Here is a 15,176-nt window from a genome sequence, read left to right on the forward strand (position 1 = left end):
TGGTGATACAGTGTTGGACTTGTGTCCATATCTCACCCTGGTTTATTTTCTAAGCAACCAAGACACAGGGGTATAACCCATGTCCAAGTTCCTAAGTCATTTGGCTTATCCAAATCTCAGTCCACAAGTTATTGTTCTTCCTGAATTATGCACATAACTTGATAATCCCCCTTATAATCCCAAGAATGCAGATTTCTTGGTCACTTAAGAGTTTGAAGATAGGAGCCTAGATGAAAAACAAACTTCAGAAAGCATATTACTCACGCACACACATACACTCCCAGGGTCCACTACACATGGCTAAATACCACCCAGAACTACATCAGGATCCAATCCTTCCCCACACACAAAGCTTCCTTATAAGTCATTTCCTTCAACTGATGAGATTTCCTTGTTTTCCAGCAGTTTGAAAAAAATTTGCAGAGAACAAAGCTATAGAATGATAAATTCTTCACAGCCACCCTATGTGAATCTCAATATCTCCTTTGAGACTAGCACTAAATTCCTAGATTTCTTGTATACTTCTCAGAAGTCCATCACAATGCTATAATTCATTACAAATCAGATCAAGACAGTGTTTCCAGCCCTGTGGTCCTCTGTTGGCTAGTTTGCATCATTCTGGACTCAAAAGTTAAAGCTTTGGACTCTTACTTAGTTTCATGGCCTTAGAATCATCTAGGTAGACTCTGAGTCTTTTTATTTACCTGTAAAATGTAGACAGGGCTTCCCAGATGGCTCAGACAGTAAAAGAATCTACCTGTAGTACAGAAGACTGGGGTTCAATCCCTGGGCCGGGAAGATCCCCTGGAGAAGGAGATGGCAACCCACTCCAGTATTCTTGCCTGGAGAATCCCATGGACAGAGGAGCCTGACAGGCTATAGTCCATAGGGTTGCAAAGAGTCGGACACGACTGAGAGACTAACACACACACGCACACACACACACACACACACACACACACAAAACGTAGACAAAGTTACCTTCCCTGTTTAAAGATTAAACTACAGGAATAGATATGATGATGCTCTGTAAAAAGATTTTTTTTTTTTTCTGACGAAGCAAGAGACTGTTGAGAAGGATTGCCTGAGGAGAGAGCAGAAGGGTAAGGGAAACTAGGAAGACTGCTCTGCCACATGGCTCACAGTCTCCAGTTTTATGGTGATGGGATTAGTTTCTGGGTTGTCTCTGACAAATCATTCTGACTCAGGGTCCTTCCTGATAGCACGTGCATTGCTCAGCTAAGATGGATGCCAGCAAGAATTCTGGGAGGTCGGTAGGACATGTGGCATCTCCTTTTGACCTTTCCCAAATTCTTCTAGTTGATGGTGGCTGCTTAGTTCAGTGTTCCTTACCAAGACTTCCTATTGAAAATAACTCATGCAGATGGTTACTATGGTACCTGGCCAGGGCAGATGATTTGAGTCAGTTTCCCCTCACAACTCCCCCTGAGATACTTTATACTCAAGATAAGTGAAAGTCACTCAGTCATATTCAACTCTTTGTGACCCCATGGATTATATAGTCCATGGAATTCTCCAGACTAGAATACTGGAGTTGTTGTAGGAAGGGGGACCCCTTCCAGGGCCTGAAACTGGGCTCTTGTCTAACACTTGGAAATGAATTGTCTGAGGAGACACATATGCTGACAAAGCAAGAGATTTTATTGGGAAAGAGTGTCTGGGTGGAGAGCAGTAGGGTTAAGGGAACCCAGGAGAACTGCTCTGCCATGTGGCTCACAGTCTCAAGTTTTATGGTGATAGGATTCGTTTCTGGGTTGTCTTTAGCCAATCATTCTGGCTCAGAGTCCTTCCTGGTGGTGCAGGACTTGTTCAGCCAAGATGGATGCCAGCAAGAAGGACTCTGGGAGGTGGTCAGACATGTGGTATCTCCTTTTGACCTTTCCAGAACTCTTTCGGTTGGTGGTGGCTTGTTAGTTCCCTGTTCCTTACCAGGACCTCCTGTTGCGTAAAACAACTCATGCAAATGGTTACTATTGTGTCTGGCCAGGGTGGCGGTTTTAGTCAGAGTGCTTCGCCTAACACTTTCCCTTCTCCAGGGGATCTTCCCAGCCCAGGGATCAAATCCAGGTCTCCCACATTGAGGGCGGATTCTTTACCAGCTGAGCCATAAGGGAAGCCCTATACTCAAGATACTTCTTGGGAATTGAGGCAGAGGGCTGGTTCTTCTATAATTACTTTCAGCTGACAGTGGGCATACGTAGTCCTGCCTAGTAGAGCAGAAGTCTCTCTCCACCTGACTTAAACAGAGGTATTCTGTGCCTAAAACCAACATTCACCTCATAGTAACAACAATTTAGCCTGAAACTGTTGGACCCTGTCAGAGATGAAACAGACAGGGGCCAAACAGGAGGCCTAACAGAATGGTCATCACTGGGCCCCAGAAAAGGAAGGCAAAATTTGGCATGAGGTGTGACTTGGCATGGTGTGACTTTCTTCTGAATGGTTGGTGGTGAAGTAATAGGGTGGTGGTGGTAGTTTAGTCGCTAAGTCGTGTCTGACTCTTGGACTATAGCCCACCAGGCTCCTCTATCCATGGGATTTTCCAGGCACGAATACTGGAGTAGTTTGCCATTTCCTTCTCCAGTGGATCTTATAGTGTTCCAGGAATCTAGCATTCAGCTTGAAGTTTCCATCATCCACCTGGGTGGGGTCCCAGTTCTACACAACTCAAAGATATTGTTATACATATTCCTTGATTATGAACTAGGATCCTGCCCGAAGGCTGTAACACCACTTGACTGCTCCTCCCCTGTTTCTGTATCCCCTCCCTTCTCTGATTAGCAACTGTTTGAATCTGGCTTTTGGAACTCAGGGAAGGTCAGGACGTTGAATGAAGTCCATATCCTACCAAAAAAATGGGGACACAGAAAGGATTTGTAGTCCAGAGCCCCGTCTTGCTCAGTTTTAATTCAAGGAACTGGGCAACTATGGCTCTGGCAACTTCCTGTCAAGATGGAGCATGCTGCTAAGTCGCTTCAGTCGTGTCTGACTCTGTGCGATCCCATAGATGGCAGCCCACCAGGCTCCCCCATCCCTGAGATTCTCCAGGCAAGAACACTGGAGTGGGTTGCCATTTCCTTCTCCATGGAGAAGATGGAGCATAGTGCTGGCTCAATTTGGAGAACAGGCATTGAATTGCAAGTATTTCTGATTTCCAAGTGCTGGATCTGAGTCTTGTATGACTAAAATCTCAATCCCTTGCCTGTGATTGTGGTGTAACAGACCAAATTACAAATAGTTGGAAGAAAAACAAGTGGAATTTTAATAGACAAATTTCATTTCTTTTCAGGAGAATAAGCTTGAAACCCAGTCTGGACCTGGCACTTTGGGGAGACTTGTAGCCAGGTAGCCAGTTGTCTAGTCTTATGAGTAGGTTTTAACTTTTAATGGAGTATTAACATATAGATTATAGGTGCTATGGGTTCGCAAAGAGTCAGACAAGGCTTAGGATGAAACCACCACCACAAATAGGATCTATTAGTTATCATACATCTCTCTTCTTTCTGTTAATGTATGATCTAAAGCAATTTCCTTGTCTAGAAATATAATAGTTACAAGAGGAGACCTTTAAAAAGTAAGGTTGCAATTACTAGCTTCCAGCAGACATTGTTTTGAGAATGTGGGTGGCATCCAGCGGCATCCAAATCGAACACAGCTCAGAAAATTCAAGTTCTTAGCAATACAAGGACCTGCCTGAAATTACATGCATAGTGTTACCTAGTTATTTCCTTGGATGTCTGAACCATAACTACACAATTTTTACTTTTAGTTGTAATATTCTCAATAGCCAAAGCAGATGTCACTGTTAACCATGTTAGTATTTCTCTAGGTATAAGAGGTTGTAAGAATTGGGACTCATAAAGTCTTCTGAAAATATCTAACTCTCTGAAGAGTGCCTCATTCTTGATCTCCACCCTGAACTCCTTTCAGGGGGTGTTGAAGGTCAGCAGCTACAGTGACCATGATTTAATCTTTGCAGAGGCGGATGGCAAGGACCTCTTCATGGTAATAAATTTGACCATGGTTTGCAGGGAGATGGGAGGGGGCACATTTCATGACCATTTCATCCCACAGTGCTGGGAATGTTCTTTCCCAGGTGTGACAAAGGTAACTCAATGTGTTGTTAGTGGACTAGGCCATAAAACAATATCCAAAATTCTCTGGGCCACCTGCCTGTATAAGCCTCTTCTGGCCTAGGAAAATATTTCCTCTTATTGTTCCCAAATCCAGAGTTACACTGTTACAATCACTGATCTCATATGGAACTATATATTACTGTATCAGAGGCTCAGTAACACATTTGGTAATGTAAGAAAGATCAATTTTATAAAACAGGTGAAATATACATAACATAGCTAGCAGTATTAGTAAAATCATAAGTAATAATTAAGTCAAGAACTTCCATTAGGTCCATCCCAATAATATCCCACGTCACCTGACTTGGTCTGTTCTGTTCCAACCTTGATCTTTCAGAGAAATTATATATTGGCATTGTCCACAATGCACACAGCCCAGTTTCTTAGTGTTACTAGACTGATTGGGCTTCCCTGGTGGCTCAGATGGTAAAGAATCTGCCTGCAGTGTGGGAGACCTGGGTTTGATCCCTGGGTTGGGAACATCCCCTGGAGAAGGGCATGGCAACACATTCCAATATTCTTGGCTGTAGAATCCCCATGGACAGAGGGTCCTGGCAGGCTACAGTCCGTGGGGTCGCAAAGAGTCGGACATGACTGAGCAACTAAGCACTAGACTGATTACCCTTAGTATGATTTAATTGTTCCCAACATAGAGACTTTAAACTTAAATTACCATGACTTGATGTTATCTACATAAATCCATCCCACAATTGTGGGATATTTTATTCCTTGGCTGAAACTTTGCTTGTTGCTTTGATTGAGCTTAAGTAATAGAAGAAAATATATTTACAGCCAGAGTCAGAGCAGGCATTAATTGGCCAGGTGAGGGAATTCCATCTGGTAATATCAACAGTGACCTGAATATAACTATAATTTTCCTTTTAAGGTAAATTTTCTCAGGGCCAACCAATTAGAGCCTTGGAGTACTGGAATTCACCAAGGTAACCCAGAAGGACTAGACACAGGTTAATTGGCCACAAACCCAACAATTGGATTGATTTCTAAAAATAGTTTAGGATCACGCCTATGATAAAAAACCATTTGATTCATATGCAAATTTCCAAGAAGTCAAGAAAACATAAATGATCACACAAGTCATAAGTTGAGGATCTTGGGCAAGCTATCTATTTCTGATATTGTCTTCTTCTTGTCCTGGTGTAAGGATAGTTTCTCCTCTGTTTGAGAGTTATTTCCTCTCCATAGTCCAGTCCAGTGCAGGGGCCCTTTGTGAGTGGAAATTAATTCAAGAGTCAATTCCCATCAGTTTCACTGTACTTAGATAGTTAAGAGTACCTGAAAAGGATCCTTCCATTCAGGTTGGAGATAGTCCTCTAAATTATGTCTTTTTGCTGTTGCTGTTTAGTCTGACTCTTTTGCACCCCCATGGACTGTAACCTTCAAACTCCTCTCCTCATCGGATTTCCCATGAGGCAAGAGTACTAGAGTGGGTTGCCATTTCCTTCTCCAGGGGATCTTCCTGACCCAGGGATTGAACCCATGTATCCTGCATTGGCAGGTAGATTATTTACCACTGAGCCACCAGGGAAGCCCTATGTCTTTTTCAGTATGTGCAATCCCCTGGTTGTCAGTCATAAAGTATCTGATCCCATTCGAAAAGTTCTTTCTATAAATCTTTGCAAGAAGAATCTTATTACAAATGAGGTATGGAATGGAAGCTGTACCTCTCACAGCCCATGGTAACACAGCTGCAAGTGCTCTTGATACACTCCAAAACTGAAAGCAAGATTCTCTGAATGTGGGACCTAGAAAAGCACATTTTGAGGGAGGTAAGAAGCAAAGAAACTAACTTTGACAACTTCTTCACAGTGTCTGGACTAGTCAGAAGTAAAGGCAGGCCTCTTCAAAGCAGGACTTTAAAAACTCCCCAGCCCTGATAAAGTTAATCAAACATTTTCCAGTCGTATCCCCACTCCATGAAAAGTTTTGGAGTTGAGCCACCACAGATCCTTCTCTTTGTCCTTGAAGAAAATCCTTAATAAACAAATCCTGGGACCAGGGCTACATTTCTGATTACTCAATCCTCCCTGAGCACAGCTGGGTCCCATAGTAATTTACTTTATTGATTAACTTGGCTCTTGACTTACTCTTGATTTTTATTATGAGGCTGCCTTGGGGATTCTTTGGAACATGGAAGTAGAGCAAAGGAAGCTATATGTTCTGTTAAATGAGGTGCGTTGGGGCAAAATGGTCTCTACAGACCCTTCCAACTCTGATATTTGAGGATTCTAAGAGTTTCTCTTCCATAATTTCTCAGGGAAACTTGTGTGGATGAGGTAAGATCAGGGTGAGGAAACTTGATTTTTGCCAGAGCTGACAGACTCCAGCAGAGAAAGGAATGCTTTGGGCCAGAAAGGGCCCTGACAAGAGTCTGGAGGAGCTCAACAGTCCTTGGGTTTATTCCTGGAGGGTGAGACCCTGGCCTTTCACCTCTCTAAATGGAGAAGTGATCCCAGGCATCCTATTAGCAATGTGGTTGTGCTCAGTGTCAGCAGCTAGAAAAGGACAAGGGCTTCTGCTGAGCTGAAAGCCTAGCAAATAGTAGGAGAGGGATGACAGGAGTAAGAAAAGGAAAACATGATTATTTCCTGGCAGGCAGCATCACTGGTTTGATATTTCTGACAGTTTTAGTCTTTCTGAACATCTGGCCTCCATTTCACAAAGTTGTGAGCAAAACTCATCTGAGAGGTTACCACAGGGCCAGGCCTAGGCCAAGGTGAGGCAAAGAGAGGCATTTGCCTCAGGGACAAAATATGAGGGGGGCACACACACAAAAAAACCTCAGTAATCAAAATGTTCTTTTAAAAAAATTTATTGAAGTAGAGTTCATTTACAGTTCAGTTCAGTTCAGTCGCTCAGCTGTGTCCGACTGTTTGCAACCCCATGAATTGCAGCACACCAGGCCTCCCTGTCCATCACCAACTCCCGGAGTTCACTCAAACTCACGTCCATCGAGTTGGTGATGCCATCCAGCCATCTCATCCTCTGTCATCCCCTTCTCCTCCTGCCCCCAATCCCTCCAAGTGTCAGAGTCTTTTCAATGAGTCAACTCTTCCCATGAGGTGGCCAAAGTACTGGAGCTTCAGCTTTAGCATCATTCCTTCCAAAGAAATCCCAGGGCTGATCTCCTTCAGAATGGACTGGTTGGATCTCCTTGCAGTCCAAGGGACTCTCAAGAGTCTTCTCCAACACCACAGTTCAAAAGCATCAATTCTTTGGGGCTCAGCTTTCTTCACAGTCCAACTCTCACATCCACACATGACCACAGGAAAAACCATAGCCTTGACTAGATGGACCTTTGTTGGCAAAGTAATGTCTCTGCTTTTGAATATGCTATCTAGGTTGGTCATAACTTTCCTTCCAAGGAGTAAGTGTCTTTTAATTTCATGGCTGCAATCACCATCTGCAGTGATTTTGGAGCCCAAAAAAAATAAAGTCTGACACTGTTTCCCCATCTATTTCCCATGAAGTGATGGGACCAGATGCCATGATCTTCATTTTCTGAATGTTGAGTTTTAAGCCAACTTTTTCATTCTCCTCTTTCACTTTCATCAAGAGGCTTTTTAGTTCCTCTTCACTTTCTGCCGTAATGGTAGTGTCATTTACAATGTTGTGTTTATTTCTGCTGTACAGCAAAGTGACTCAGATTGGGCTTCTCGGGTAGCTCAGCTGATAAAGAATCGATTTCCAATGCAGGAGACCCTGGTTCGATCCCTGGGTTGGGAAGTTTCCCTAGAGCAGGGATAGGCTACCCAGTCCAGTATTCTTGGGCTTCCCTGGTAGCTCAGATGGTAAAGAATCTGCCCTCAGTGTGGGAGACCTGAGTTCAATCCCTGGGGAGGGAAAATCCCCTGGAGGAGGGCATGGCAACCCACTCTGGTATTCTTACCTGGAAAATCCCCATGGACAGAGGAGCCTAATAGGCTATAGTCCATGGCATTGCAAAGACTTGGACATGACTGAGCAACTAAGCACACACACACATACACATATATACATATATATTCTTTTCCATGTTCTTTTCCATTATGGTTTATCAGAGGACATTGAATATAGTTTCCTGTGCTGTACAGTAAGACCTTATTGTTTATTCATCCTGTATATAATCATTTGCCTCTGCTAATCCCAAATTCCCTAAATCAATAATTTTAATGCATCATTTAAAAATCACAATTAATGTAGGGTATCAAAATGTCAAAAACGGTGATACGAAGGATTAGTAATAATGCTAGGCCAAAACATTATGAACATGAGGTAAAAGGAAAAACTGGTAAGACATTTTATGGAGGGACCACTTTATGAGAGATTGCCAAGGCAGTATTTAGAGAATGTATAGCCCTGAAAGCCTGCATCAGTACAAAAAAGCAACAATTAATTACTGCCTAAAGAACTTAGGGAGGGAACAAACAACACATCAAACAAGCTTAGGAAAGGAGAAATAAAATTTGGAGCAAGAACAAAAAAAACAAAAGGCAAAGCTTCACTTAAACCTTTAAAAAAAATCAAGGATGAGGAAAGGGGTATTGCATGTTCTCTCTCTTGCTTAATTTGAGTATATCTTTCCAAGGGCTTCTCTGGTGGCTCAGTGGTAAAGAATCTACCTGCCAATGCAAGAGACAGGAGATGCGGGTTTGATCCCTGGGTCAGAAAGATCCCTTGGAGAAGGAAATAGTGACCCACTCCAGTATTCTTGCCTGGGAAATTCCACAGACAGAGGACCCCGGTGGGCTACAGTCCATGGGGTCACAAAAGATTCAGACACATCTTAGCGACTAAACAGCAATAACATATCTGTCCAAACCAAAGCTCAAATTAGATTAATCCTGGTTAAAAACAGGAAGCACACAAGATTGCCCTGATTAAAATTCTCATTTAAAATTGTTCAGATAATGAAAGAAGAAAAATAAGTAAAAAGTAGAAATATAGGGGCAGTAGAAATAAAAATGACACGTTAGCAAATGATATGTTTGTACATCCATGAAAATCAAATCCCCAAATACAAGAGGTAATGAATGAGCTTTGAAAAGGTATAGGATAGAAAACACTTATGAGCTGTAAGAGTTTGCCATCAACTATAAAACAATTCCAGTTGCTTTCCTCCCCACTGACTTGAAGACATGTAAAAAGTCCAGCAGCTCCCCTGCACTAAGGTCTCTGTGGTGTCAGAACATGAAAAAATCTGAAAGAATCGATTGACTTTCTATATCTTAGAGCCACCCAGCCAGAAAGAAGAAAGGCTAATTACCTTAGTGACAATAATATTAAACACCTAGGTATTAAAGAAGGCAAGAAATGCTATTTACAGAGCACTTATTGCGTGCCAGACACTACTTTTAAAAACCTTGTAAGATGGTTTGTTATTAGTTGTTTTATACAGCCGTGAAATTAGTGGGTCAGGTTTAAAGACCCTTTTAAAAGTCATACAATCAGTAAGCAGGAGAGTTGGGATTCAAATCCAGGTTTGCCTCATGCCAAATCCTATGTTTTTTCCTTTTTATTACACTGTCTTCCCACTAATTCTGAATCCATGTTTATTAAACAACTATAATACATGAGTGAGAAAAAGAAAGGAAAATAGATAGATAAATAGAAAAATAGGCCATGCCCCTGACTAGTAAAACTAAGTAAAAAAAAAAAAAAAAAAAAACACTTTCTAATTCAATATATGTTTCATATAATGCCAATTTAAATCTTTTTGGGATGATCTCAAAGTATCTCCCGCAAGATAGCTATTACTTGCCAAGGGGAAAGAGCAACTTTCCAATGGATGAGCCTACCAGTAACACCTGAATTATGTGATCAAGGTTAACATTATCAGTGAAGACATATTTATATCATGCACCTCCTGATATAACATCAACAGACGGGCATGTCACCTCTGTGGCATTCTTGCCAAAAACCCATAACAGCAATCTAATTATGAGAAACTACCAGATAAACCTTAATTGAGGGACAGTCTACAAAATAGCTAACCAGATGACCACAATTGATTCCAAAGGTTCACGAGGGAACATTTTAGAGTTATGGAAATGTCAACTATATATCTTGATAGGAGATATGTATACATTTAACACAGGTGTATGTATTTCTCAAGACTGATCAAATTGCACACTTAAAATTAGTGAACATTATTCTATCTAAATTATATCAATAATTTATTTTAAAATATATATCGTTGTTCAGTCGCTCAGTTGTATCCAACTCTTTGCAACCCCATGGACTGCAACATACCAGGCTTCCCTGTCCTTCACCATCTCCTGGAGTTTGCTCAAATTCACATCCCTTGTGATGGTGATGCCATACAACAATCTCATCCTCTGTCATCCCCTTCTCCTCCTGCCTTCAATCCTGCCTCCTCCTCCTGCTTGTTGTGATCCACACAGTCAAAAGATTTAGTGTAGTCAGTGAAGCAGATGTTTTTCTGGAATTCTTTTGCTTTTTCTATGATCCAACAGATGTTGGCTATTTGACCTCTGACTCCTCTGCCTTTTCTAAACCCAGCTTGTACATCTGGAAGTTCTCAGTTCACGTATTGTTGAAGCCTAACTTGAAGGATTTTGAGAATCACCTTGCTAGCATGTGAAATGAGTGCAATTGTGCAGTAGTTTGAATATTTTTGGCATTGCCCTTCTTTGGGATTATAACAAAAACTGACCTTTGCCAGTCCTGTGGCCACTGCTGAGCTTTCCAAATTTGCTGGCATGTTGAGTGCAGCACTTTAACAGCATCATCATTTAGGATTTGAAATAGCTCAGCTGGAATCCCATCACCTCCACTAGCTTTGTTCATAATGATGCTTCCTAATATATATAATGCTTGCTAATATATATATATATATATATATATACATATATTTTAAAACATAAGTAAGTAAGTGTTAGTCACTCAGTCATGTCTGACTCTTGCAACCCCATGGACTGTAGCCCACCAGGCTCTTCTGTCCATGGCATTTCCCAGGCAAGAATACTGCAGTGGGTTGCCATGCCCTCCTCCAGGGGACCTTCCTGGCCTAGGGATTAAACCTGGGTTTCCTGCATTGTAAGCAGCTTCTTTACTGTCTGAGCCACCAGGGAATTATATTTTTAAATATATCTAAATGGAATACCTTAGGGAAAAAATTCCCTTTCCACTGTTCACAAGTTTTTTGCTCTTCTGTCTCTTTCCAGAAAGTTTCCAATTCAGCAAGTCTTTCTGACTTCAGACTATCAGTTCAGTTCAGTTCAGTCACTTAGTAATGTCCGACTCTTTGCAACCCCATAGACTGCAGCACACCAGGCCTTCCTGTCCATCACCAACTCCCAGAGTTTACTCGAACTCATGTCCATTGAGTCGGTGATACTATCTAACCATCTCATCCTCTATGGTCCCCTTCTCCTCACACCTTCAATCTTTCCCAGCATCAGGGTCTTTTCAAATGAGTCAGCTCTTCTCATCAGGTGGCCAAAGTATTGGAGTTTCAGCTTCAACACCAGTCCTTCCAATGAATATTCAGGACAGATTTCCTTTAGGATGGACTGGTTGGATCTCCTTGCAGTCCAAGGGACTCTCAAGAGTCTTCTCCAACACCACAGTTCAAAAGCATCTATTCTTCGGCACTAGCTTTCTTTATAGTCCAACTCTCACATCCATACATGACCACTGGAAAAACCATAGCCTTGACTAGACGGACCTTTGTTGACAAAGTAATGTCTCTGCTTTTTAATATGCTGTCTAGGTTCGTCATAACTTTTCTTCCAAGGAGTAAGTGTCTTTTAATTTCATGGCTGCAATCACTGTCTGCAGTGATTTTGGAGCCCCCCAAAATAAAATCAGCCACTGTTTCCACTGTTTCCCAACTATTTGCCATGAAGTGATGGGACCAGATGCCATGATCTTAGTTTTCTGAATGTTGAGCTTTAAGCCAACTCTTTCACTCTCCTCTTTCACTTTCAACAAGAGGCTCTTTAATTTTTCTTCAATTTCTGCCATAAGGGTGGTGTCATCTGCATATCTGAGGTTATTGGTATTCCTCCCGGCAACTTTGATTCCAGCTTGTGCTTCATCCAGCCCAGCATTTCTCATTATGTACTCTGCATATAAGTTAAATAAGCAGGGTGACAATATACAGCCTTGACATACTCCTTTTCCTATTTGGAACCAGTCTGTTTTTCCATGTCCAGTTCTAACTGTTGCTTCTTGACCTGCATGCAGATTTCTCAAGAGGCAGGTCAGGTGGTCTGGTATTCCCATCTCTTTCAGAATTTTCCTCAGTTTATTGTGATCCACACAGTCAAAGGCTTTGGCATAGTCAATAAAGCAGAAATAGATGTTTTTCTGGAACTCTTGCTTTCTCGATGATCCATCAGATGTTGGCAATTTGATCTCTGGTTCCTCTGCCTTTTCTAAAACCAGCTTGAACATCTGGAAGTTCACAGTTCACATACTGTTGAAGCCTGGCTTGGAGAATTTTGAGCATTACTTTACTAGCATGTGAGATGAGTGCAATTGTGTGGTAGTTTGAGTATTTTTTGGCATTGCCTTTCTTTGGGATTGGAATGAAAACTGACCTTTTCCAGTCCTGTGGCCACTGCTGAGTCTTCCAAATGTGCTGGCATATTGAGTGCAGCACTTTCATAGCATCATCTTTCAGGATTTGGAATAGCTCAACTGGAATTCTATCACCTCCACCAGCTTTGTTCGTAGTGATGCTTTCTAAGGCCCACTTGACTTCACATTCCAAGATGTCAGGCTCTAGGTGAGTGATCACACCATCGTGATTATCTGGGTCGTGAAGATCTTTTTTGTACAGTTCTTCTGTGTATTCTTGCCACCTCTTCTTAATATCTTCTGCTTCTGCTGGGTCCATACCATTTCTGTCCTTTATCGAGCCCATCTTTGCATGAAATGTTCCCTTGGTGTCTCTAATTTTCTTGAAGAGATCTCTAGCCTTTCCCATTCTATTGTTTACCTTTAATGAGCTACCTGTATTTGTTTTTTTTTAATTTTATTTTATTTTTAAACTTTACATAAGTGTATTAGTTTTGCCAAATATCAAAATGAATCCACCACAGGTATACATGTGTTCCCCATCCTGAACCCTCCTCCCTCCTCCCTCCCCATACCATCCCTCTGGGCCGTCCCAGTGCACTAGCCCCAAGCATCCAGTATTGTGCATCGAACCTGGACTGGCATCTCGTTTCATACATGATATTTTACATGTTTCAATGCTATTCTCCCAAATCTTCCCACCCTCTCCCTCTCCCACAGAGTCCATAAGACTGTTCTATACATCAGTGTCTCTTTTGCTGTCTCGTACACCGGGTTGTTAGCATCTTTCTAAATTCCATATATATGCGTTAGTATACTGTATTGGTGTTTTTCCTTCTGGCTTACTTCACTCTGTATAATAGGCTCCAGTTTCATCCACCTCATTAGAACTGATTCAAATGTATTCTTTTTAATGGCTGAGTAATACTCCATTGTGTTTATGTACCATAGCTTTCTTATCCATTCATCTGCTGATGGACATCTAGGTTGCTTCCATGTCCTGGCTATTATAAACAGTGCTGCGATGAACATTGGGGTACCTTTAAAGAGCAGCCCTCCCTCCTGCTGCTTCTTCTTGTCTGTCGTGGCTCAGAGCAGAACTTTGGAAGCTCTCTCTTTATCAGAACTTCCCTCCCAGATCCCAGCTACATATCCAAAGGGAGAAGGTTTTTCAGCTCACCTCTTTCTTGTCATAAAAGTCTCCTTCTCAGAAAAGCCTTCTTCCACCACCCTGTCTCCCACAGTTACTCTTTATTATATGACTCTGCCTTATTTTCATCACACTAATTGATACATCCTTTTCATCATTATCTATTTGCCTATTGACTGTCTCTTCCCACCAGAACAGTAACACCAGGAGCACAGGACCTACCTGTTTTGTTCACTACTGTATTCTCAGCACCCAGCACTGTGCCTGGTACATAGCAGCCATTCAATACATCTTTTTGTATTTTTCTAATTTATTTTTGATTGCACTGGGTTTTTGTTGCTGCACTTTGGCTTTCTCTAGTTGGGGCAAGCAGGGGGTACTCTTCCTTGCAGTACACAGGCTTCTCAATGTGGTGGCTTCTCTTGTTGCAGAGCACAGGCTCTGGGTGCACAGGCTTCAGTAGTTGCAGCACATGGGGCTCAGTAGCCATGGCACACAGGCTTAGTTCTCTGTGGCATGTGGAATCTTTCTGGACCAGAGATCAAACCCCTGTCCCCTGCATTAGCAGATGGATTATTATCCACTGCACTACCAGGGAAGTCCTTTATTTTCTTAAAAAAATTTTTGGAAATAAATTTTCCAAATTTATTTCAGAAATTGAAGCATAGTTGCTTTACAATGCTGTGTTAGTTTCTACTGTACAGCAAAATGAATCAGCCATACATATACATATACCCCTCCCTTTTGGACTTCCTTCCCATTCAGGTCACCACAGTGCATTAGGTAGAGTTCCCTGTGCTCCACAGTATAACTATCTCATTAGTTATCTATTTTATACATTGTATCAGTAGTGTATGTGTGTCAATCCCAATCTGCCAAGTCCTCCCACCCACCCACCCCCTTTCCTCTTTGGTGTCTATGCAGTTGTTCTCTATGTCTGTATCTCTTCAATAAGCATTTCTTGAATGAATAGCAACCTACCTATTTCAGTGTTCCCTGATGGGGACAAAGAACTAATTGGGGAATCAGAAAATTTGTCATTAACCATGGCCACTTAATACCACTTCATCACTAAATATAGTACATAAGTATCAATTTCCTCATCCCCAAAATCTAGATGCTAACCAATACCTTTCAATATTTACCTCTCTGGAGCTGTTGTACAGATCAAAGAGTCAACAAACCAGGTGAAAATGTTGAAAAATATACCTAAATGTGCTCATTAAAGTTTCCATGGAAAATAATAAATACCTGACATTTACTGAACTTTTACTATGTGCCAGGCATTCATCTAAGTGCTTTCCACTATGTTGTCCTTTAGTCCT

Source organism: Bos grunniens, chromosome X (assembly GCF_055505025.1).
Source record: "Bos grunniens cultivar Pamir isolate PY7600 chromosome X, Bosgru_T2T1.0, whole genome shotgun sequence".
Taxonomy (NCBI): domain Eukaryota; kingdom Metazoa; phylum Chordata; class Mammalia; order Artiodactyla; family Bovidae; genus Bos; species Bos grunniens.